This window comes from Sapajus apella, unplaced genomic scaffold (genome assembly GCF_009761245.1).
Source record: "Sapajus apella isolate SASKATOON/1434 unplaced genomic scaffold, GSC_monkey_1.0 scaffold92, whole genome shotgun sequence".
In the NCBI taxonomy this organism is placed as follows: domain Eukaryota; kingdom Metazoa; phylum Chordata; class Mammalia; order Primates; family Cebidae; genus Sapajus; species Sapajus apella.
This window is the reverse complement of record NW_022437032.1, coordinates 2,742,168-2,767,432: the sequence shown is the minus strand read 5'-3', so window position 1 is coordinate 2,767,432 and position 25,265 is coordinate 2,742,168. Positions and strand designations below refer to the sequence as shown.

The following is a 25,265-nucleotide window of genomic DNA, read 5'->3' as shown; positions in this document are numbered from 1 at the left end:
ATTTGAGTGTCTTTTTCTCATTCTCTTCCAAATATTTCTTCCAAATTGACCCACACTACATCCAATCTTGGTCTCCACTGCCAACCTCAGTTATAAAATGGAAACTAGGTGAACAAATTATCAAACTTCTCTACGGGAAACGTGGAAAACATTTAGAAATATTCACCAACTTTTACTTCTCGTCATCATGACTTAATCACACCTGCTGCATCCATAATTTTCACCTTACAGAAAGTACATAAGCAGCTTTGCAGATTTCAGTACTAGGATGCCAAAGGATCCAGAGAAGTCATAGGTGAGATGTTAGGTGGACAAACTACCTGGACAGTTGACAAGGTTTCTGGCTGTCCCAGAAGCTCACGTACCACCTGAGTAGGCTTACTGAGTGATAGCCCATAATTGACAGGCACTACCTCTTGACTCAGAACATCTGGTCTACCATCTACTCCCTCCCCTGGTTCTTCTGTGACCCATCCTCATTGTCCAAGCTGCCTTACCTGTTGAACTTATTGCTTTACCAGCACTGCTTCATGGATATCTGTAGAGCCTTTGGCATATCCACATGTGTATTTTATAAAATTTAAGTTCAAACTAAAGCATGCTGGGGACCAGAGAAGACAAATGCCAGCTTTTTTTATCGTCAAGGTAACGATAACAGATTCACTAGAATTTACATAGCACCGAAGTCGATTTACATGCTTATTTACTCTGTTGTTCTCCCTTAAAAAAAATGGAGTTACCCTAGCAACTGTAATATCACATGATGTTCAGAAAAACCATAATAGAAACACCTTCTGAAAGGAAAATATGCATTTCACCAGGGGCATATTATAGGCACATAAACTGTCACTTATAGAGTGTTGAACCATTTTGGAAATGATTGGAGGAGGTTCATGTGGCGTTGAGTACTTTCCCCATTAATTATTACTTCAGTAGCTTCGGAGATTCTATGATAAAAAAAGAGATTGGGAGAAAGGGAAGGCTTTGGATCTTCTCCTGGGCATGTTGATAGAATTGGACACTGCATCTCGTTAGCATATCAGCAGAAAGAGCACATTACCAAAATCCATCTTTCATTATTTTGCATATGGGTAGAATCTATTACTCTACTCAAACTTTTTTCCAATTCCCAGAATGATGGCATCTTCCCTAGACGGATGGTTTGCTTCGTCTAAAGCAGAATACTCAAAGGGAACAACCTGAAGTAGAAGAAACCACCAAGACATGGCTTGGTCATTCGGCCAATTTGGTTTCATTTCAGTTTCACAAATTAATTTGCTTAAGTCCAGGGTAAGATATAGGTTTATGCAGGGATCACACCAGGGCAGCTGTTCCTGACTTTGGTTCAGTCTTGCATGCTCAGAATAAATAAAGCAACTCTGGAGAACTCTGCAGTTCTAAAACTCATATAGGAGGGGCCACAACTGCCAATCACATGAGGCATCATTCTCCTAACACTGCTGAAATATATTTGATTAGGAGCACATTATTCAGGTGATAGGTACACCAGAAGCCCAGATGTCACCAAAACAGAATATAGGAATGTAAGAAATCTGCACTTGTACCCCTAAATATATATTTTTAATTTTAAAAATTATAAAACAAAATAAAAAGATCACTTGTTCACAGTGAAAAGCAAAAAGGGACAAGGAAGTGCCTTACTGAATCAGACATGCGGCTCCTAGGAATTGGAGCTTCAATTTTGCAGAACACAGAAATCAGACCCCCCTCCTACCCAGACCCTCTGGTGGTTACCCTTCAGACTTAGCTAAAACCTCAGCCAGCTCCCTTATTTCCTGGTCCCTCCCCTTCATTGAGTCTGCCCACCATCTCTCACATTTTTTTTTTTTTACGTGTTCCTGCTTTCCCCAGCGCTTTGCTGTCTCAGTGTCTTGCACTTAAGTTTCTCCTAACTTAACTCTCATCTCCTGGAATAACGTTCCCTGGCCACCCTAGATAAAGAATCTCCTCTACAGCCCTTTTCTTATCTGTTTCCCCAACAAGACAATAGACTCTGCAGGGAAGGGACCATGATGTTCTTTTTCCACGAAGGTACCCCCTCCAAGAAGAGCATCTGGGGTGTAATTGCTGCTGTGTACATATTTACTCCACAAACAAGAGACTTGAAGAAAGTCTAAATGGATTCTGTTTCTGACAGATCAAGGGAAACAAATAGAAGTTCAGCATCTCTCTTGAAAATAAATACACTGGACAGAAAGGGAGGTCTGGGAAGATGGACTGAGCCCACAGACACAGAAAAGCATCTGACAAATCGGGACCTCTGAGGAGTGAGGAGTGAGGAGTCATTGCTTTTATTTTAAAATTAACCGCTGTGCCCAGACAGCCACTGTGGGTGACCAGAAAGACTGAATTTAGCAAAACATGGTTTTAAAAAAAACTTAAATGAATGAAATAGGTGAAGAAGTGATGGCAGCAACATGTGGGCCTCAATTCTTTGACTTTTTACTTGATGATCTTAGGATATTATGAATCAGTCTATATTGCCCCATCAAACACCTACTATGTGTCACATATAGTGTCTGGACTTTCCTTCCTGCCTCCCTCCCTCCCTTCCTTCCTTCCCTCCATCTCTTCTTCCTTCCTTTTTTCCTTCCTTCCTTTTCTTTCTTCTTTCCTTCCTTCCTTTTCTTCCCTCTTCCCTCCATCCCTCCCTCCTTCCTTCCTTCTATCATTTTTTTCTCTCCTTCGTTCCTTCCCTCATCCCTCCCTCACTCCCTCCCTCTCTCCCTTCAATATTTAGTAAGTCTTCATTTTGGCTCCAGCATGGCTTTAGAGCTTCAGTCATTCATTCATTTGTTCATTCATTTAACAAATATGAGCAAAGTACTCTGGTCCATGCAGAGATGGATCCTCCATTCATGAGCCACCTCTGCACAGAGGTAATGAGGTGGGCAGGGCTTGCCCTCATGGCATTTCCAGTCTAAAGAGACATTAAACAAATAGTTACAAATGAGTAACTGAAAGTTTATTTAATGGTATTAAATCAAGTAAAGGGATCAAATTATTTACTTTAACAATTGCTAAATATTAATTAAAATGGTGCATATTTTGCCAAAGAATCTCTCTAACTTTTGGTAATCTGAGCTTCTGCCTTTCCCTTTGATACATGGCTCAGAGTAAAAAACGACCAACTACCAGGAGGGTTTTCTGCTAACCTTTGTTCCCAGAAGGTTTAAAGATGAGTGTCTGTCATCTTTTCCTCTGTAATTCATTCTCTGTGTGTGTCTCTCTCTTTGTACAGGGATGGAGTCTATGTGCATTCGACGTTCTAGTAACCCCAAATTTAGACACAAACCATTGTTTACTGAAATTTAATGAAGTTATCTCATGGCTTTTTAATGATTGCTAGGTGGAACAAATCTAATGATTGTTAAGATAGAACTTTACAAACGCTTTCAGTCAGGACAAGTGGCCTGTTCTCCCCACCTCTCCTTGAACTTGGTGTAGTGAGCAAGAAACATCCAGGAGATGACACTGAGACTCATTTTTCAACATTACGCAAAGAACAGTGTGTACTGGATCCTTGGCAGCTGAGAAAGGACCCTTCCCCTGGCTGGGAGACAAAACATCAACGAAATTAGGGCATTCTCTCAACCCAACTGTTTCCACCCTGTGCTGATGTGAAAAAGTTAAAAGACTATTATGGGAAAAACTCTCAAGATGTGTTTCCCAAGAGAATATTTCAGATATCCCCATGTCTAAGGGCCCCTTTGAAGTCAAGATTGATTGAAAAAGCACAAGGGTGTGGAGTCCAAGAATTTGGATGTGGCTGTCCTCTGTATCCCTGAGTGAGGATGCTGCTTGAGTCAGTATTCATATTAGCCTGGCCTGTTCCCTTTGCCTGCGGTATTTACCATGACCACATGCAGGGCAGGTGGAAGCCAAAGGGGGTCATAGCCAGGGATTGTGTCAGGGGCTTGAAAAAGTATTTTCTGTAAATCATAGGGTGATGATTCTGCTTGGCAGGATTCAAGGGTCAGCTGTATGTGAGCAGATCCTTCATACACAACCACACACATACACATACTCTGCTTCCTCTCACATTTCCCACGGAAAACTGATCACACACAGCTCTCAGCAGTTTTCTAGAATGCAGAATAATATATTCAGCTAATCAGTGACTGACCTACCCAGGGCCTGATTTCCTGAATTAAAACCACTGTCACTGCCTTGTATCTTTAGGTAACATAAAGTATTGTCTTTCTAAGTTTTAATTTTTCACAAGGCAGCATGGTGAGAGTAGCCAGGATGGGTCAACCACTGGAAGGAAATGAAGATGTGAGGGAAAGGCTGCTCTGCAGATTGCATCCACTTCTCTGAATGCTTTCGGGGTGTGGGTGGCTCCAGTCTCCCCACTGGCCTCAGGAGTGTTATCCTGAGAGAGATGAAGGAAGTCCTGCCTGACATCACCACTGCCCATGACGCTATCCAGAAGACATTCAATGCCAAAGCCAGACAGTCAGTTCCCTCTCCACTGCTTCCGCTCCCGAATGCATCTCAACTTGTATTTCGCCTTTGTCCTGCCATTTTTCTCTCTTTGTAGCCTCTTGTGGGACTGTGGCTTTGCAATACAGCATCATTAAATAAATCATCTTTCCACATGTTCTCCCTTTGCTTCACCCCTTCCCAATCACCAAGGTCAGTCATCCTTTATAGAATTTGAAGTGATTTTTGGACTTGATTCAACCAACAAATATTTGCTAAGCAGCTACCGTGTGCTATATTCTGTACCGTGTTTCTGGGAATGCAGTGCTGAGTAAAACCACTGAGATAAATGCATTTGACTTACTTTTTCTGAATTCGAACGTATCTTGGAGTAATATTTTTTGGAAGCCAATACTTGTTTTTCCCAGCATTTTATTCCTTTATTTATTTTTTTTTATTTTTTATTTTATTTTTTTTAATTTATTTTATTGCATTTTTAGGTTTTGGGGTACATGTGAAGAACATGCAAGATTGTTGCATAGGTACACACGTGGCAGTGTGATTTGCTGCCTTCCTCCCCATCACCTACATCTGGCATCTCTCCCCTTGCTATCTCTCCCCAACTCTCCACCCCCCACCATCCCTCCCCTATTTCCCCCCAACAGACCCCAGTGTGCAGTGCTCCCCTCCCTGTTGTTCATGTGTTCTCATTGTTCAACACCCGCCTATGAGTGAGAACATGTGGTGTTTGATCTTCTGCTCTTCTGTCAGTTTGCTGAGAATGATGTTTTCCAGGTTCATCCATGTCCCTACAAAGGACACAAACTCATCATTTTTGATGGCTGCATAATATTCCATGGTGTATATGTGCCACATTTTCCCTGTCCAGTCTATCATCGATGAGCATTTGGGTTGGTTCCAGGTCTTTGCTATTGTAAACAGTGCCGCAATGAACATTCGTGTGCACGTGTCCTTACAGTAGAATGATTTATAATCCTTTGGATATATACCCAGAAAGGGGATTGCTGGGTCAAATGGAATTTCTATTTCTAGGTCCTTGAGGAATCGCCACACCGTCTTCCACAATGGTTGAACTAATTTACACTCCCACCAACAGTGTAAAAGTGTTCCTATTTCTCCACATCCTCTCCAGCATCTGTTGTCTCTAGATTTTTTAATGATTACCATTCTAACTGGCGTGAGATGGTATCTCAATGTTGTTTTGATTTGCATTTCTCTGGTGACCAGTGATGATGAGCATTTTTTCATATGTTTGTTGGCCTCATGTATGTCTTCTTTTGTAAAGTATATGTTCATATCCTTTGCCCACTTTTGAATGGGCTTGTTAGTTTTTTTCTTGTAAATCTGTTTTAGTTCTTTGTAAATTCTGGATATCAGCCCTTTGTCAGATGGGTAAACTGCAAAAATTTTTTCCCAATCTGTTGGTTGCCGGTTCACTCTGATGACTGTTTCTTTTGCTGTGCAGAAGCTGTGGAGTTTCATTAGGTCCCATTTGTCTATTTTGGCTTTTGTTGCCAATGCTTTTGGTGTTTTGGTCATGAAGTCCTTGCCTACGCCTATGTCCTGAATGGTTTTGCCTAGATTTTCTTCTAGGGTTTTTATGGTGTTAGGTCTTATGTTTAAGTCTTTAATCCATCTGGAGTTAATTTTAGTGTAAGGTGTCAGGAAGGGGTCCAGTTTCTGCTTTCTGCACATGGCTAGCCAGTTTTCCCAACACCATTTATTAAACAGAGGATCCTTTCCCTATTGCTTGTTTTTGCCTGGTTTGTCAAAGATCAGATGGTTGTAGATATGTTGTGTTGCCTCCAAGACCTCTGTTCTGTTCCATTGGTCTATATCTCTGTTTTGGTACCAGTACCATGCTGTTTTGATTACTGTAGCCTTGTAGTATAGTTTGAAGTCCGGTAGTGTGATGCCTCCTGCTTTGTTCTTTTTGCTTAAAATTGACGTGGCTATGCGAGCTCTTTTGGTTCCATATGAAGTTTAAGGTGTTTTTTTTCCAGTTCTGTGAAGAAGATCATTGGCAGCTTGATGGGGATAGCATTGAATCTGTAAATTACTTTGGGCTGTATGGCCATTTTCACGATATTGATTCTTCCTACCATGAACATGGAATGTTTCTCCATCTGTTCGTGTCCTCTCTGATTTCGTTGGGCAGTGGCTTGTAGTTCTCCTTGAAGAGGTCCTTTACATTCCTTGTTAGTTGTATTCCTAGGTATTTTATTCTCTTTGTGGCAATTGTGAATGGAAGTTTGGTCTTGATTTGGCTCTCTTTAAGTCTGTTATTGGTGTATAGGAATGCTTGTGATTTTTGCACATTGATTTTGTATCCTGAGACTTTGCTGAAATTGCTTATCAGTTTCAGGAGATTTTGGGCTGAGACGATGGGGTCTTCTAGATATACAATCATGTCATCTGCAAATAGAGACAATTTGACTTCCTCCTTTCCTATTTGAATACACTTTATTTCTTTTTCTTGCCTGATTGCTCTGGCTAGAACTTCTAGTACTACATTGAATAGGAGTGGTGAGAGAGGGCATCCTTGTCTAGTGCCAGATTTCAAGGGGAATACTTCCAGTTTTTGCCCATTCAGTATGATATTGGCTGTTGGTTTGTCATAAATAGCTTTTATTATTTTGAGATACATTCCGTCAATACCTAGTTTATTGAGGGTTTTTAGCATAAAGGGCTGTTGAATTTTGTCAAAGGCCTTCTCTGCATCAATTGAGATAATCATGTGGTTTTTGTCTTTGGTTCTGTTTATGTGGTGAATTACGTTTATAGACTTGCGTATGTTGAATCAGCCTTGCATCCCTGGGATGAAGCCTACTTGATCATGGTGGATAAGCTTTTTGATGTGCTGTTGCAATCGGCTTGCCAGCATTTTATTGAAGATTTTTGTGTCTATGTTCATCATGGGTATTGGACTGAAGTTTTCTTTTCTTGTTGAGTCTCTGTCGGATTTTGGTATCAAGATGATGTTGGTCTCATAAAATGATTTGGGAAGGATTCCCTCTTTTTGTATTTTTTGGAATAATTTCAGAAGGAATGATACCAGCTCCTCTTTGAATGTCTGGTAGAATTCAGCTGTGAACCCATCTGGACCTGGGCTTTTTTTGGGTGGTAAGCTCTTAATTGCTGCATCAACTTCAGACCTTGTTATGGGTCTCTTCAGGGTGTTGGCTTCTTCCTGGTTTAGGCTTGGGAGGAGGCAAGTGTCCAGGAATTTATCCATTTCTTCCAGGTTTACTAGTTTATGTGCATACAGTTGTTTGTATAATCTCTGACTATGTTTTGAATTTCTCTGGAATCTGTGGTGATATCCCCTTTGTCGTTTTTTATTGCATCAATTTGGTTATTCTCTCTTTTCTTTTTTATTAATCTGGCTAGTGGTCTGTCTATTTTGTTGATCTTTTTAAAAAAAAAACAGCTCCTGGATTTATTGACTTTTTGAAGGGTTTTTTGTGTCTCTATCTCCTTCAGTTCTGCTCTAATTTTAGCTATTATCTTCTGCTAGGTTTTAAGTTTTTTTGATCTTGCTCCTCTAGCTGTTTCAATTTTGATGATAGGGTGTCAATTTTAGATCTCTCCTTTCTTCTCATGTGGGCACTTATTGCTATATATTTTCCTCTAGAGACTGCTTTACATGTGTCCCAGAGATTCTGGTATGTTGTGTCTTCATTCTTGTTGGTTTCGAAGAACATCTTTATTTCTGCCTTCATTTCATTGTTTATCCAGTCAACATTCAAGAGCAAGTTGTTCAGTTTCCATGAAGCTGTGCGGTTCTGAGTTAGTTTTTGAATTCTGAGTTCTAACTTGATTGCACTGTGGTCTGAGAGACTGTTTGTTACGATTTCCGTTCTTTTGCATTTGCTGAGGAGTGATTTACTCCCAATTATGTGGTCAATTTTAGAGTAGGTGTGATGTGGTGCTGAGAAGAATGTATATTCTGTGGATTTCGGGTGGAGAGTTCTGTAAATGTCTATTAGGTTTGCTTGGTCCAGGTCTGAGTTCAAGTCCTGGATATCCTTGTTAATTTTCTATCTGGTTGATCTAATATTGACAATGGGGTGTTAAAGTCTCCCACTATAATTGTGTGGGAGTCCAAGTCTCTTTGTAAGTCATTAAGAACTTGCCTTATGTATCTGGGTCCTCCTGTATTGGGTGCGTAAATATTTAGGATCATTAGCTCTTCTTGTTGCATTGATCCTTTTACCATTATGTAATGTCCTTCTTTGTCTCTTTTGATTTTGTTGCTTTAAAGTCTAATTTATCAGAGATGAGAATTGCAACTCCTGCTTTTTTTTGCTCTCCATTTGCTTGGTAAATCTTCCTCCATCCCTTTATTTTGAGCCTTTGTGTATCCTTGCATGTGAGATAGGTTTCCTGGATACAGCACACCGATAGGATTTGGCTTTTTATCCAATTTGCCAGTCTGTGTCTTTTGACTGGGGCATTTAGTCCATTTACAATTAGGGTTAATATTGTTATATGTGAATTTGATACTGCCATTTTGGTGCTGGCTGGCTGTTTTGCCCATTAGTTGATGCGGATTCTTCATTGTGTTGATTCTCTTTACCATTTGGCATGTTTTTGGAGTGGCTGGTACTGATTGTTCCTTTATATGTGTAGAGCCTCTTTCAGGAGCTCTTGTAAAGCAGGCCTGGTGGTGATGAAATCTCTGAGTACTTGCATGTTCACAAAGGATTTTATTTTTCTTCACTTATGAAGCTTAGTTTGGCTGGATAGGAGATTCTGGGTTGAAAGTTCTTTTCTTTTAGGATGTTGAATATTGGCCCCCACTCTCTTCTGGCTTGTAGGGTTTCTGCTGAGAGATTTGCTGTGAGTCTGATGGGCTTCCCTTTATGGGTAACCTGACCTTTCTCTCTGGCTGCCCTTATTATTTTCTCCTTCATTTCAACCCTGGTGAATCTGACGATTATGTACCTTGTGGTTGCTCTTCCTGAGGAGTATCTTTGTGGTGTTCTCTGTATTTCCTGGACTTGAATATTGGCCTGCCTTGCTAGGTTGGGGAAGTTTTCCTGGATAATATCCTGAAGAGTATTTTCCAGCTTGGCTTCATTCTCTTCGTCACATTCAGGTACACCTATCAAACGTAGATTAGGTCTTTTCACATAGTCCCACATTTCTTGGAGACTTTTTTCATTCCTTTTTACCCTTTTTTCTCTATTCTTGCCTTCTCGTTTTATTTCATTGAATTGATCTTCAACCTCTGATATCCTTTCTTCTGTTTGGTCAATTCAGCTGTTGAAACTTGTGCATGCTTCGCGAAGTTCTCGTGTTGTGTTTTTCAGCTCCATCAGTTCACTTATATTCCTTTCTATTTTGTCCATTCTCATTAGCATTTTGTCAAATCTTTTTTCAAGGTTCTTAGTTTCTTTGCATTGGGTTAGAACATGTTCTTTTAGTTCACAGAAGTTTCTTGCTACCCACCTCCTGAAGTCTGATTCTGTCATTTCATCACACTCGTTCTCCATCCAACCTTGTTCCCTTGCTGGTGAGGAGTTGTGATCTCTTGTAGGAGGAGAGGTGTTCTGGTTTCGGGTATTTTCATCCTTTTTACACTGGTTTCTTCCCATCTTTATGGATTTATCCACCTGTCGTCTTTGTAGTTGCTGGCTTTCAGATTGTGTCTCTGAGTGGATGTTCTGTTTGTTGATGATGAGGTTATTTCTGTTTCTTAGCTTTCCTTCTAACAGTCTGGCCCCTCTGCTGTAGGTCTACTGAGATCCACTCCAGGCCCTGCTTGCCTGGGGATCACCTGCAGCGGCTACAGAACAGTAAGGGTTGCTACCAGTTTTCTTCTTCTGCTATCTTTGTCCCAGAAGGATACTCGCCAAATGTCAGTCTGATCTCTCCTTTATGAGGTGGCTCTTTGGATATACAGGGGTCAGGGAGCTGCTTGAGGAGACAGTCTGTTCTTTATAGGAGCTCAAATGCTGAGCTGTGAGCTCCGTTGTTCATTCAGAGCTGCTGGGCAGGTACGTTTAGGTCTGCTGCAGCAGAATTCATAAACCACTTTTTGTTCCCAGGTGCTCTGTCCAAGGGAGTTAGGGCTTTATTTATGAGTTTCCATTGTGCTGTTGCCTTCTTTTTTTTTTTTCCTTCAGAGCAGCCCTGCCCAGCAAGGAGGCAGCCTAGTCACTGTCTGCCTGTAGAGGCTTTGCTGAGCTGCTGTGGGATCTCTGCCCAGCTGCCAAGTGAACTTTCCTGCAGTCCTGTTTATATGGGTATAGTTAGAACTGCCTTGGCAATGGTGGCCCACCTCTGTATTGGCAGACTCTCTCTGTAATGCGAGTTGCCTCAGCAACAGCGGGCTGCCTCAGCAATGGCAGGTTGCCTCGACAACGGCAGGCTGCCTCAGCATTGGCTGACTACCTCCATAGCGTTGAAGTGCCTTGGTAATGGCGGACACCCCTCCCCCACTGAGCTGGACCCTTCTGGGTTCAGCTGCGCTTGCTGTGAAACTCTCAATCTAGAGACTTTCTGATTACTGTTCTTTTGTGGGGGTGGGACCAGCTGAGCACCTGGCTCCCTGCCTCAGAGCCTCTTTTTTTTTTCAGTTGGTGTTCCAGTCGCCTGTTGAAGAGGCGCGGGGATCTGTGTGTTTTCCCATGCGCGACTCATTGCGCTGGCTTAAAGAGTGGCACTGAGATTTGTGGTGGTTTTTTTGCCCTGGAATCTACTGTCCTGGTTCCCTGTTCAGTCCCCTTTTTAAACAGACAAATGGGCGACTTCCTGTGGCTCCAATTGTCAGCCAAAAGGGCACCCGGACCAGTGTATTTTGTATGGAGAACCACTGTGCCGGGGCGCTGACAAAGCAGCTGGGCAGGGCAAAGCAGCCACCGGGCCAGCCGACACAGCCGTGCTGGCTGAAACAGCCGCGCTGGCGACTTCTGGGGCTTCTCCGCCTGGGAATCTCCTAGTCTGTGGGCAATAAAAATGTGGCATCCACTCACCCTCTGCACTTTCACTGGGGGCTGCAATCCTGAGCTGTTCCTAAACAGCCATCTTGGATCGATTCCTCCTTTTTTTAAATAATCTTTTTTAAAATGATAGAAGCAAAATGTGAATTTGAAGGCATTTGAAAATAGAAACAAACATAAATAAGAAAATAAAAACAGCTTATTCTCTATCACCCAAAGATCACACTACTAACATCAGCGCATACTTCCAGAGTATTCCCTGTGCATATACGTATATTTAAACACAACAAGATTATAATAGACATGCTGGTATATAACCTGCTGTTTCAGTCAACACTGTTTACTTTTCATTTTAATAATTTTTGTTGTTTTTTTTTTTAATTATTTAGTTTTTTTGAGACAGAGTCTCACTCTGTTGCCCAGGCTGGAGTGTATTGGCACAATCTTGGCTTGCTGCAACCTCTGCCTCCTGGGTTCAAATGATTCTCATGCCTCAGCCTCCCAAGTTGCTGGGATTACACCTGTGTGCCACCATGCCTTGTTAATTTTTATATTTTTAGTAGAGATAAAATTTCACCATGCTGGCCATGGCTAGTCTCAAACTCATGGCCTCAAGTGATCTGCCTGCCTTGGCCTCCCAAAGTGCTGGGATTACAGGTGTGAGCCACTGCACCCTGCCTATTTTGACTTTTTAAATACTCAGACTGTAATCATATTCTTCCAGTTACACCATAAATGTCTTTTTCAGCTGGATAGGTCAGACTGTTCCTAAATTCAGGAGCACATGTTTTATCCAGTTGTTTTGTTTATACCTCTTTTTAAATCTTTCAATTTTTTTTAATTACCCAGAATTATAAAAGAGATTGAGCCTATTGTTTTAAAGAATGTCTTTCCTCTGAATTTGTCTGGGAGCTTTTTACTGTCATTTAGCCTGTTTCTCCATCCCCTGTAGAAGTGATGCATAAAACCTCATGGGTTCAAATTGGACATTTATTTTACTAGAACACATCGGACATGTAGGCTGTATTGCAATACATCCGAAAATACAAAATCGGTTTGCCCCAGAATTGGTGATAGCCTCTGACTCAAGATGATGGCTGCTGGATTGCTCCATTAGACGGGTACAACCCTTTACCCACTTGCTGCTAGAAAGTCATCTTCATGGCTCTACTCTCTTGCTAAATGGATGTTCAGTTGCCCTCCAATCATTTTCTTAATGGTTTGAACACTGATCAATAATCCCTTGCCTGTATCAGTAATTTAATTAAGAGTTTTTTAATGATATTTTTTCCATATTTATCATCAGACTACAATCACTTTGTTGGCTCTTAACTTTCATTCCTTCATCATGGCTCTTAGAACTCAGGTGAATATTAGTCCAAGTCAAGGATTACTGTGAATGGTGCCATCTTGGGACTGGCACTTGGGAGGGTTTCTTACTGATGTAAGGAGGACTTTACTCAGCTCTGCTGCGAATGCTTCCAATGTCTCTCCTTTCTCACTATGACGTTCATTGATTTGACTTCTCTCTATCACATGCTCTTATCAACTTGATTCATATTTCCCTTTCATTTAAGCTGGTGGAGGGCTGGAACCAGCTTGCGTTGTCCAGCTGTTGCTATTTGTTTGCATCTTTCCATCTTCTTCAATGGTTCTTGCAACTGGCCATAGCAGGAATATTTATACCATAAAAATCATCAAATGCTCCAATTTAGGACACTCTTTTAGAGCTGGGTATTAAACATTTACCAGCTCACCAGCAGTTTAAGCCATTGGTGTTCAAACCTGGCTGAAACTCAGAATTGCCTGCAGAATTTTCTGTAATACAGATTTCAAAAACCCACTGCAAATGTACTGAATCAGAAACCCTAGGCTTGAAGCTCTGCAAGTCTGTGTCTTTGATAAAATTCTGCAAGTAATAGTTTGAGGGTTTGAGGTCAAGCCGTCAGCTCTAGGAAGAAAATTCTCTATGTGCTCACATCCATCTCACTTTTTCTGAGTGGTCTCAGGTTGCCATCCTCACCACCTGTATTGTTTTCAGGGCAGCATGTCAAACCGATGTACCCCCATTATTGAAGATGGTTTCTTTTCACCTGCCTGCAGACATTCATCACACCACCTTTCCCCTCTGCCACCCGCCTTTGCTTTGAGTCGTTTATCCCATTTCCAAGTCATTCTCTGTCTGGCATCTACCTAAATACAACCACACGGCGGAGGGAGGTAGCATCTGTATTAACAATCTCCCCTCATCAATCACTTGGGGGAGAGTTACTTCTTTGCAATCTAAACTTGAAATCCCGTACCCTCTGGGGGGCAGTGTGTGGGCAGGGACACTAAGGTTTAAAAAAAAAATGGGGAACCAGATCGAAAGAAACCCCTAGGGCATAATCTCCCTAATTACACTTTTGCCATTTTTCCTGGAGACTGGTAGTTCCAGGAGCCCCTTTCTTTGTGTGTATATAGCCAAAATGAGTTTTAAGCTGTGAAGGGAGCAACCTAATCAATTTCCTTGGCCTGTGCCTTTTAGAATCCAATATAGCATAGATACAGGACAGTGATAATGATTTGACACTCGCCGCACGTCTGGGGGCTACACAGCGCTGGTGAAAAAATGTCACGCCCAAATGAATACTGTTGGCCTCTGGTTCCAGCACGACACCAAGAAAACATTGCAGTATTATGAGAATTCCTGTTCCTTCTGTCAATACGTTCAAGATGGTTCTTACTTCTGAGCAGGTATCGATTGTGTATAGGTTAGCCCCCTCCCCGCCCCCGCAGCACCATTTGTCATTTCTGATATAATATCGTGTTATCGTTTAAAGCTGTAATGGGAGAGGTGTCTGTGTTTAAAGCAAACCGGTGTCTCGAGCTTTGATAAATGGCTAGATGGTCTTTGTTTCTGCAGCAGTGAGCAGTTGGCTTGCTATTTGCTTTACCTTTTATCCAAGAATAACTGTGTGAGGAGTTCTGGAAGCGAGCAGTATCATTTTGTTAGATGCGGTCCGTGGCTAGCCGGGTGGTCCTAGCAGAACAGCTGCGGGATTTTAGCACCCGACAGGATGTTAGCAGAGGGCCTGTGTAAATCTGAAACAAGTCAAGCTCCACATGGCTGCGTTTGGTTGAAAAGTTCTCAGTCCTGTTTTTTTAAGGTGAGAGGACAGGAAATGCTGATGGGAAAAAATATATATATGTGCTTGAGATAATAATTTTATTCAGATGGAACATTTCTGAGAAAGAGTGATCTGAGGGGAAAGTGTGGTGCTATCGCCAGGGAAAATGGGAAATCGGTAATGTGAGGCTGTCTCTAACATATGCATATCGTCCATCTCCAAAAGTGTCACTCAGCCAGCTCCTGCTACCCCTAGACCACCCGCCTCCCGGTAACATGGCTCGCTCTCCCCATATATCATTAGAACTCTCGGAAATGTGGTACGAAGCAAGTCTAGAAGACTTTCTGTGCCTGTACCTGAAGGTATTCGTGGGTTGCAATCGTGACACTTAATTCATCAGAACAGGCAGTTTGTCAGGACAAATAGCAGTAGTTTTGGGCCCACAGTTCCCTTCTCAAAATTCATGAAAACCAAAATGCTCCCACAATTCGAATGCAACTTTGCATGGCGGCAATGACTATCATTTCTCTCTGCCTTCTTTAACGGGGAGGGGAGGGCCAGCCATGTATCATTGCATACGTGGCACAATATGCCTGTCCCGCCAGCTCTACATCTGAGGGGACTTTTGGAGAAGGACCTGACAGGAATCTGCTCCTAACTGGGAGCCAATCAAGCTATTTTCAGAAAAGTTCACTAGGTTTTCAATGTTCGGCGTAAATTCTACGCTGGACTAGAGATACAAGGCAATGCTAAGAAACCTTGTTTCCTGGAGTCTGCCCTTCACGTTGATTTCTCCAGGACAGAGTAGCTTTTTGGTGGTGGGTCCATACTCTCTCAACAGTGCCTTTTTAAATTAATGAAATGCACTTGCTACGCAATGGAGAGGGTTTGTAGAATACACAAGGGCTATGAGACAGAGTAAATGTCCACAAGCCTTGTTAGGATTTTGTGCTAGTCCATAGAAGAAATAGGTCCAAATAGGTATATAATTAAATATGTATGTCTAGATCCATCATAGACACACAGATACATATAAATACCTATTAATAAACATTCATACTCTCATAAATTCAGTATATCCAGAAACCAATTGCCTAAGTTATAAGAACTTAAGTTGCCTATATATATAAGGTTCCTATACACATAGGAACCTGATTAGCAACGACCTTTATGTATTAATATTTTTAAATTCTATGCCTACTGTATACCAGACATATATGTACATTGGTGCATTTCCTCCTGATAACATTTCTATAAGGAAATGTTGTTATCCCCATTTTTCAGATGATAGAGATGAGGTTAGAAAGAGCTGACATTCTTTCCTCAAAAGCACACAGCTCAGAAGTAGCAGATTCTTTCCTAATGCCATTTTTAATAAGTCACACAAGGATTTGCATAGCATTTATTTATTGTACATGTTCGGAATTATGACAAGGTGTACAAATATAAGGAGAAAAACTTCCCCCTGATATTCTAAATTCAGAACTTGGCAGAGTTCTAGAGAAAAAAATTTCTATCCTTTTTCATGAGCTTTCCAGAGCAAAGAAATCCACGCCTTCGAATGCCTGTTCCATTAAGCCAGAATAATACACAAATAGCTGCAAGAGGCAGGTAGATGACATGAGTTGAATGGAGGTCAGACCATAAAGTAGTGCAGACGATGGTGAACTCCAGGGCACACATTTCAGCTGAAAGGGAAACTCTGCTCGGCTCCATGCCAGAATATGGACTCAGTGGTATCAGATCACCTGATTTTTCTATTTGCTTGTTTTGAGAGAAAATACTCTGTAAAAATTTGAATAACCATACCTCACATGGTTGTTATAAGAATTAACTACATGATTATTGGTAAAATAATCATGTAGAACAAATCCATAAAGTGTTTGGAACAATGCCTGGCACATTATAAGCACTATATTCGGACCATATATTACTATCCTCATCCTCATGATCTTTTCCCACAACTAGAGTGTAAGAGCCATGTGGGCAGGGTTGCTGTCTCTCTTCTTCAGCTCTGTATCCTTGGTATGCAATGTAAAGCAACTGCTCAGGAAATATTTACAGAATAAATGAATGATAGAAAGTAAAGTAAAATAAAATGCACTTGTCCCTGCTGATTAATTCTTAAATGTCTGGGCCAGGCACGATGACTTATGCCTGTAATCCCAGCACTTTGGGAGGCCGAGGTGGGCAGATTGCTTGAGCTTGGGAGTTCAAGACCAGCCTGAGCAACATGGTGAAACCTCATCTCTACAAAAAAGTACAAAAATTAACTGAGGGTGGTGGCGCATGCTTGTAGTCCCGTCTACTCAGGAGGCTAAGGTGGGAGGATCACCTGAGCCAGGGCAGGTTGAGGCTGCAGTGAGCCATGATGATCATGCCACTGTACTTCAGCCTGGGTGACAGAGCAAGATCCTGTATCAAAAAATTATACACACACACACACACACACACATTTATATATATATATGGGGGGTGTATTATATATTATTAAATGTCCGTATCTTTTTGTGTATCCCTATCTGTGTTTCTGTGTGTTTAGGTCTCTCTTTCTCTGTCTCATTAAATTAAAATAAGGATGAGGATAGATTACCAGGCAAGCTGGCAAAATGGCTAAGTAGGTTGTCCAACCAGTTGTTTCCTTGTGAACTGATACCTGAATAATAATGCCCCACTTGAACCACACAGCCCCCCACTAATGACTTACACCAAGGGGGTTCAAAGGCAGGAAGTGGCAGCAGCAGCAGCAATACCACTCTAGTGGTACTAACGATGCAGGGTGAGGGTGCCTCTTGCTCCTGGGCAGAATGGAAAATGGAGAAGAAAGCCCCATTTGGTGTGCGGAGGTGCCGTTTTCAACAAAGAAATCCTGCCATTCCAAACTGTCGAGACCTTTAAAAATAAAAGATGTGCTGTATTTCCAGTGCTATTCAGTATTCATGAGGCTTCGCAGCTTGTTGTAAGGCAAGATGAAAACAATACTCAGTAGATTTTCATAAGTGACATGTAACTGTAAGATTGATAGATGATGCAGTTTTAATGTATGTGAAGTTCAAAACCAACATAAAAGCTTTGAGGTAGCTTAACGCCAGATTTCAAACCCACATTTCTTCCAGTGATGAGCCCTCAACTTTCCCCAACTCTCCTGCATCTATAAAACAAAAAATGGGCATCACCCTAGCAGGGGCAGGATTTCTACTGAGCCTCCAAGGACAAAGGTTGGGATGTTTCCATGGGTGTAGCAGGGATCCTTGGGTACATTTTTTTCTGTCAGATGAATGTGATAAATCATGAATGGTTAAATATCACTATTTACTTCTGCTAATGAACGCTAAAGAAAAAACAAAAGATTGACCTTCCTGATGGTTCAGGAAGCACAGAAGATTAGCTACATTGCCAGTCATTTCCCAAAAAGTCCTTGCTGTATAGTTCATAGTTTGTTGGCCACTCTGGTTTTGTATGTATTATCGAAATACACACATGTATACATACCCATATGTGTGTATGTGTGTGTGTATATATATTATATATTGTATTATACATGTAGTATATTTATCTATGCAGCTAAATATATATATTATTCATAACTATGCATTATATAGTGAATGTAGGGTGTTATGAGTTTGCATGGTCAGCCTCAGTTAAGCAATGTTTCTTTCTACCCCATTCCATGAATATCCATTATATATAACATTAATAAAATGTTACAAAGAGTTAAACTACTGGCCTGACATGGCGGCCTTCGCTTGTGGTCCTAGCACTTTGAAAGGCCCAGGCAGGTGGATCGCTTGGGGCCAGGAGTTTGAGAACAGCCTGGAGAACATGGTGAAGCTGTCTCTACTAAAATTAGAAAAATTAGCTGAGAGCGGTGGCATGTGGCTATAGTCTCAGCTACTTAGGAGGCTGAGGTGGGAGAATCACTTGAACCCAAGAGGCAGAGGCTGCAGTGAGCCAAGATTGCACCACTGCACCCCAGCCTGGGTGACAGAGCAAGACTCTGCCTGAAAAAAAAAAAAAAGAGTTAAACTACACATCTTCACTTTGGAACCCTTCTTTCCTTTTGTCTTACCACTTGTTCCCCAGCACTGATTGAATACTAAGACCTGTCAAGTACCGAACAGAAAGTACCGTAAGAAAATCTGACATAGACACAAAGAGATGACACATGTTAAATAAAAATACACATACATGCCAGCAGGCATACATACACATGTGATTGTTTCTACATTGATGAGTCTTCCTTCTTTCTTTTCATTTATTCGTTCTTAGTCTTTTTTGGAGGACAGTGCTGGGATCATCTCTTTTTATTTTGCTTTGGTTCCAGTCTAGTTAACTCAAAATGCATAGGGTTAGAAAAAATAAATTACATTTTAAAAATCACAATAGCAGTGAACATTTTATAACATCCAGTGCTTGAAGTATGTGCAAAACAATCTTACAAGTTGATAATATTGTTAGCTTGGTTTTATGAACAGGGAAACGGAGGCTCAGAATGGTTGATCAACTTGCAGAAAGTCACACAGCTAATAAGCGCAAGAGGTTGCTTTTTCACTGTACGTGTTAAATAGACATCAGCAAGATGCAGTGCCTGAGCAACATCATGGACAGTTTTGAGATCCACACTGTTCTAACCCTTCTCTGGCTCAAAAAAAAAAAAAATTGCTGGTATATGTCAGACAAGGCTTCCAAAGGACAGGGACCACCTTTTTTGTGTCTTACATTATCAGTTTCTAACACAGGGCCTGGCACAGAGCAAAAGCTTAGTAAATGTAAAATGAAAAAGAAAGGGAGAAAGAGGTACGGTGGTGAATCCCTGGTGGTAATTTGGGAGCTGGAAAACAAGATCTTTCCAATTTTAAGGTGAGCACAAAAGCAAGGACAATTTGGCGTTAAAAAAAAAAAAAAAAAAAAAAAAAAATTCAACAAATTGGTCTAGGAATTGGTTGCCCAGAGAAAGAAACCGGGCAGAATTTAAGGACCAGGACAGAAGGGCTCTCCTGGGTATCTCCTGACAGAAGATGGGAAAAGGAAAATATACAAGGCAAAGTGATTTATCCTGAGGTCTGCAGCTTGCCATTGGCAAAGCTGGAATCTGAAGAAAGCCTGGGTCTTTCTCCTACAACTGGAGCTCATATCTCCTGATTTTCCTAATTGGGCAATTTTCCAAACTTTTCATTGTTTTGGCTGGATCCTGCTGAGAAAGATGATTTTTCTCAAGGCTGGAATAAAAGATTCCTCAGGTTGAGATAAGAGAGGGTCTAAGCCAGGGATACTAAGGTGTCATTGAGTTCAAAGTAGGAATCGTCTATAATCTTTGCCCGAGGGCGGAGTGGCTGTGCCAGCAGGTAAACACCATGGTGAGGATATACAGAGTGCTCTTATTCACTGTACTTGTCCAGGGATTGTGTGGAAGCTCCCAAAACAGAGTATGGGAACCACCTACCTGCATCATCTGCATAAAACCATGAAGAACGTTCTTCCTTGGAGCAAAGGGTTTTAAAAATAGGTTTAAAAGAAAAGAAAAGAAAAGCACTGCCTCTGGTTTCCTGTATTCAGAAAAGGATCTCATATCAACTCCTAGAGATTCAGCGAAAAATAACAAAATGTTTCCAGTCTATTGTTTCCCACCCTCTTTGTCCTGTTCCCTTCCCCTGGGCTGACAACTACTCCAGACACATTGCGGTTCGCAATCCTGTGAAGTCAAGAGCAAGTGTTCTTAGGGGCTCTGCACCCAGGCAGTGGCTGTTGTCATCAACTCGTTAGGCACTGCCTTTGGCCCCCCAACACACCCCGTTTTGTAACATTCATCCTATTTGTTCTCTCTTTTGTATGCTGTCTCCCTGTGACATTATAATGTAATTGACAACTGGGCCAGATCTGTCTCGTTCATCACTGTTCCCCAAATCTAACCACAAAGGTGCCTAGAACGCAGCTGATGTTAAATCACTATTTTTTCAATGAGTTGAATCTATTCAGGTACTCATACTTTCTTTTCAGCGCTCCTACCACAGAAATGGTCCACAGCCTAGTAGATGCTCTGTGCATATCTATTGAATAACAGAGGAAGCACATCAGAAATTGCCACCGCCACCCACTGTAAAAAAGCAGGTCTCTTCTTGAGCAAAGAGGAAACCTATGTTGAGTTGACAGTAAGAGAGAGATCCGCCTTCCTCCTTGAACCTGAGGAAGAGGGAATCAGTTTCTCTAGTATTCCAGGTAAAAGACAGTGGACAATGGGCAGGTTCTCATCTCCCTGCTACTCAGTGCTCAGACTTTGGAACACAAGTTGTTTTGCTTGACCTATGTGTGTCTTTTGACCACCTCTGATGATTTATTTATCTGATTTGAGTGCCTTCCTGATGGAAAACACAGTCTGTTGGATGACAGTTCACTGATTCTCTCTTGATGTCCATTATCTCTAGTGATGGCCTTCCATGAGCACAATGGCAGGATTCTTGCCCAGTACCCCAAACTCTTCTGTTTTGTTTTGTTGATATGTTTCTTTTGTTTTGTTGGGAGCCTGCTATTGCTTACATAGAATGTCTTCTGCCCGTGGTAACGACCTTCTTGAAAGAGGCTCAAACCCTGATTTGTAATCTCAAAGAGCAGCCTCCCAAGAGGTAGGATCTCCCCACGGAGGTGAATACCTCGAGTTGGCTTTTTTAAATTAAGGCTCCACATTGTAACTAGTCAATGTACATTATTGGGAGAGTGAATGTCAATGCCACTGCGTTTTCTTTCTCTCCTTTATCTTTGTCAGTGATTCAAAGACATGATTTATGGTTAGTCTCCGACTTTCAGCATCATCCATCAAGTCCTGGTTTCACCACAGGGCTCCACGTTGTAAATCATGCCGAAGGGTTGTCACTCATTCCCCTTAACCCTTTAGAGGTGTGTTTCAGGGTCGTTCTCCAAGAAGGAAACTTTGTAAGATGGCAGTTGAGGAGGCTTGGACAGTTAATGGGGACTCATTATTAAATCAGTGGCGTTAATTACTTCACCTAATGTGATAATTATTAAAGCCTGGGTAAGGCCTGGGTCAGCTCCACCCAGCCCAGACAGGATGAGAAACTCACTCCTGGTGACTTGAGAAACTCACAGATTCCTGAACCAGCCCTACTCTGTTTTGAAATGTCCATTATGGATATGTAGTGCTGAGTTTCATTTTGGAATCAATCACAGGCTAGTTCTGATTGTGACCTTGCAAAGATTATAGAATGAGTGCAAAGACCCATTAGCAGCTGCTATTTCAGGCTTTGTAAATTACCAGTCCTCTCCTCCTCCCACACTTTTTTTATGTCTCTATCACTCTGTGGCTCTCTGTTCGTTTGTCACATTTGGGAAGGTGGGGATTGGTGGCAATGGGTGAGGCTGAAGACTGAAACTTGCAGGCAGAGGAGCAGGACTTTTTGCAGAGCCAGATCTCCCCTTCTGGCTGGTTCCAGTCACCCAGGATCAAGCCTTTGAGACATGGGACACCTGGTAGAAGCAAAGTCCAGGTAACTGGCATTGAACAAACAGGGGTGCTTGCCTACCAGAAGTCTGCAACTAGTAATCACAGGTCATTAATGAAAATAAATATGCTTGGAATCTATTTGTTCAAAGTCTGCATTTGGTTGAAAGCGATTTTATTCCTGAATTATGCATAGCTCTGTTTTGCCATGGTAAGCTGATGAAAACAACAACTATATTGATGAAACACATATAGGTAAATAAGGTGAAAGGTTGTAAAATATGAACGTTCATCATCCAAACTGTGTCTCCCCTCCCTTTTCATAAGAACTCCTCCATGGCCGGGTGGGGTGGCTCAAGCCTGTAATCCCAGCACTTTGGGAGGCCGAGGCGGGTGGATCACGAGGTCAAGAGATCGAGACCATCCTGGTCAACATGGCGAAACCCCGTCTCTACTAAAAATACAAAACATTAGCTGGGCATGGTGGCACGTGCCTGTAATCCCAGCTACTTAGGAGGCTGAGGCAGGAGAACTGCCTGAACCCAGGAGACGGAGGTTGCAGTGAGCCGAGATTGCGCCATTGCACTCCAGCCTGGGTCACAGGAGTGAAACTCCGTCTCAAAAAAAAAAAAAAAAAAAAGGAACTCCTCCTCAGATGGTGCTCGAGGGGCTCAGGGCTTGGGGGTTTTCAAATACAGCTCACAAATGTGCCTGTGGTCTTCATTTTTCCAAAAAATAGCAGTTATTTAGTCTTCAAGGGTTAAGGCAACTCCGTTCCTCCTTTTACTAGGACAGTGACCCTGACGGGTCCCCTCTTTACACGCCTTTCTCACTTTCCAGCATACAAAATGGCTAGTCTTAGGATTTTATCTTTCTTGGAAAGAGCACAAGGATCTTTTCAAACTTTAAATGACCCAGAGCCATGAATCCTCCTAACAGCCTTGGAAGGCAGGTAAACTGTTGCGGAACTAGTATTTCACGGAGAAGCCCTTCTCTCTTCTGCCCTCCCTCCTGCTCAGAAATCAGATTTATATGGTATACACAGTGTCTGCAGACCTAACTACAGGTGACTTAGAAATGGAGAGTCTGCAGATTAATGTGCCCATTCAGGATGATGTATTCTATTTTTTTGTGCTTAGAGCAGCATGGATGGCTCGTTGGGAAGGCATAACAAGGGGGCCAGTCGGCTTCTGTGTCCCAGCCTATCACAGAAAGGGTTTCTGCTGGGTTTCTGTTGTGAAGTCAGCTACTGACTGCCATTTGAATTCCATCAATACGATGTCTTCTGTTTATGCCATATGGATTTCGTTATGCCTCTGATCAAAAGAATTTTCTAGGCACTGACAATAAGGAAGCAAGTTGTTCAGCTCATGGGATTAATAGAAGACAACTTTGAGAGTCCCTTTCCCGCTCAGTGAGCAAGAGGAATTCTCCCTTCTCAATATTGTCTGTCCCTAGAATAATTGTAAATTTCTACAAATCTTGTTCCGGCCAAGAGACAACATCCCGCAGGCATCAAGAATCCACTGCTTAAAAAAAAAAAAAAAAAAAAAAAATGTGCTTTCAACAAATTAGAATACGCCACCTAGTGAAGTTATTAATTAGCATGGCACCTCGGATATAAAGCTGGGAGGCCTGATGGCAGTCAGCTAACCTTGACCTCTTACTTGAAGGAACCCAGAATTACAGGAAGGACCCTGGAAAGAAAAAGAAAATGTAATTAAATTAAAATAGTCCTGCTCTCTCTGTCTGAACCTAGCCCATTACTATGATACCTTGTTTCATGATGTCTGGTCGGAAACACTTAGAATGGTGAATTACCCACCTTTTAAAAATAGGCAGACAAAAAAAATATATATGATCTCATTCACAAAACGTGTAGGTCAGTGTTTTCTGGTTAGAATTCTGCCGAGAATTTCAGGCATTTCTAAGGTATTCAACACCAAATGGTGCAAGGCTTTGCAGACCTGTATTTGGTGAGGCATATTTGCCAGATCTGCCATAGTGGCAAATTTAAATAAATTGTCCAGATTCATACACAGTAATCCACTGGCTGGAAGCCAGGAATATGCAGTACAGCCTCAGCTTCCCTATGTCCAATTTCCCCTGGGACTTCCTTTTTAACACAGAAAATTCTGAGGTGTATGTGTCTAAACACAGAAGTTGTATTCCTCCTTCCCACCTTCTCTCTCCGTAATGGGTAATTTTTCCTCCCGTCAGCCCCATCCTCATTTTCATTTTGTCAAATAACAGTGTGACTTTGTCTTTGACATTAAACAGTTGTATATACTTTTAGCAGTTGTTTACTCCATCTGTATTTCCAATCAGTGAAGAAGGTTTACCAAAGCGGTTCATTACTGATTTATTTATGATGTATTTAGATAGCAAATATGGAACTGTCAGCAGTTGCTGGCTAAACAGTGTTGACAGACATTAATAACATATGGTATAGCAATGGAATTATGATCTTTAATTTTTTTTTTTAATTTTGATTTTCAACATGCTATTTTGTGTTTTGCATTTCTTAGGTAGGTGTGTGCAAAGGAAAAGACTTTTAACGAAACTGTTTTCTTTTTATTCGTAACCTTTGGGGTTTCCTGGTGGTGACATTAACATCTTCTGTGTCTACTTAGCTGTTCAATTTAATGGAAGACAAATCCTCCCAAAGGTTTAATTTACTCTTGCAAACTGAAATCACCATATTCACACTGTGGGAAATGGCCCTAATTTTCCCAACCTTCAGTCGCCATCAAGCATATAATTTATTTCTCCCCCTTCAATACATTCCTCATTAGAAAACAAAGTTTTTGATATTTAAATGTTACCAAGTTCAAATGGAGGAACTGAGTCTCCCATTTCTGCAAAATGCTGTTGCAGGCATAGCTGCTCCTACCTGACAGCCACCCATTTATACTGGGCCAGAACAGACAAACATTTGAATTTCTGACCTTTAATTGGTTGTTCCTTTGAGCTTACATGGTTTTCTCCAGCACCAAGGGAGGAAATTTTTCAGCTCATCTCAAAGGAAAAATAACAAGTAGACCCAGGTAGCAGTAAAATTCAGCCCATCTGGTTTAAAGTGAGTAAGGGCATTTTAGCCAGAAGATGACCCGACAGGCAATAAAGTTTCTCTTTGGCCAAGAATTCTTCCATGGTTCTGTAAAGGTGATCTTGCTTTCCAGAATCCAATTCTTTCCCTTGAAAATATCTAAAGGACGTGAGAGTTAATATTAAGAAAAAATAGGAGTCTTCTAGAGCAGGGAACGTCTGTGTTGGGGATCCATTGAG

At 41.6% G+C, this 25,265-nt stretch overlaps 1 protein-coding gene across 3 annotated transcripts in view; it reads left to right on the top strand.

The window, feature by feature from the left end:
- Window positions 1–25,265, top strand: part of TSHZ2 (teashirt zinc finger homeobox 2) — a 513,539-nt gene that overhangs the window by 207,438 nt on the left and 280,836 nt on the right. Inside the window, exon 1 of one of the 3 annotated variants that reach the window (XM_032255940.1) lies at window positions 18,482–22,023. The exons of the other annotated variants lie outside the window; for them this stretch is intronic. The gene's annotated coding sequence lies outside the window, so the exon portion shown is untranslated. Of the gene's footprint in view, window positions 1–18,481; window positions 22,024–25,265 lie in introns of those variants that run through there. 3 annotated transcript variants of the gene reach the window in all.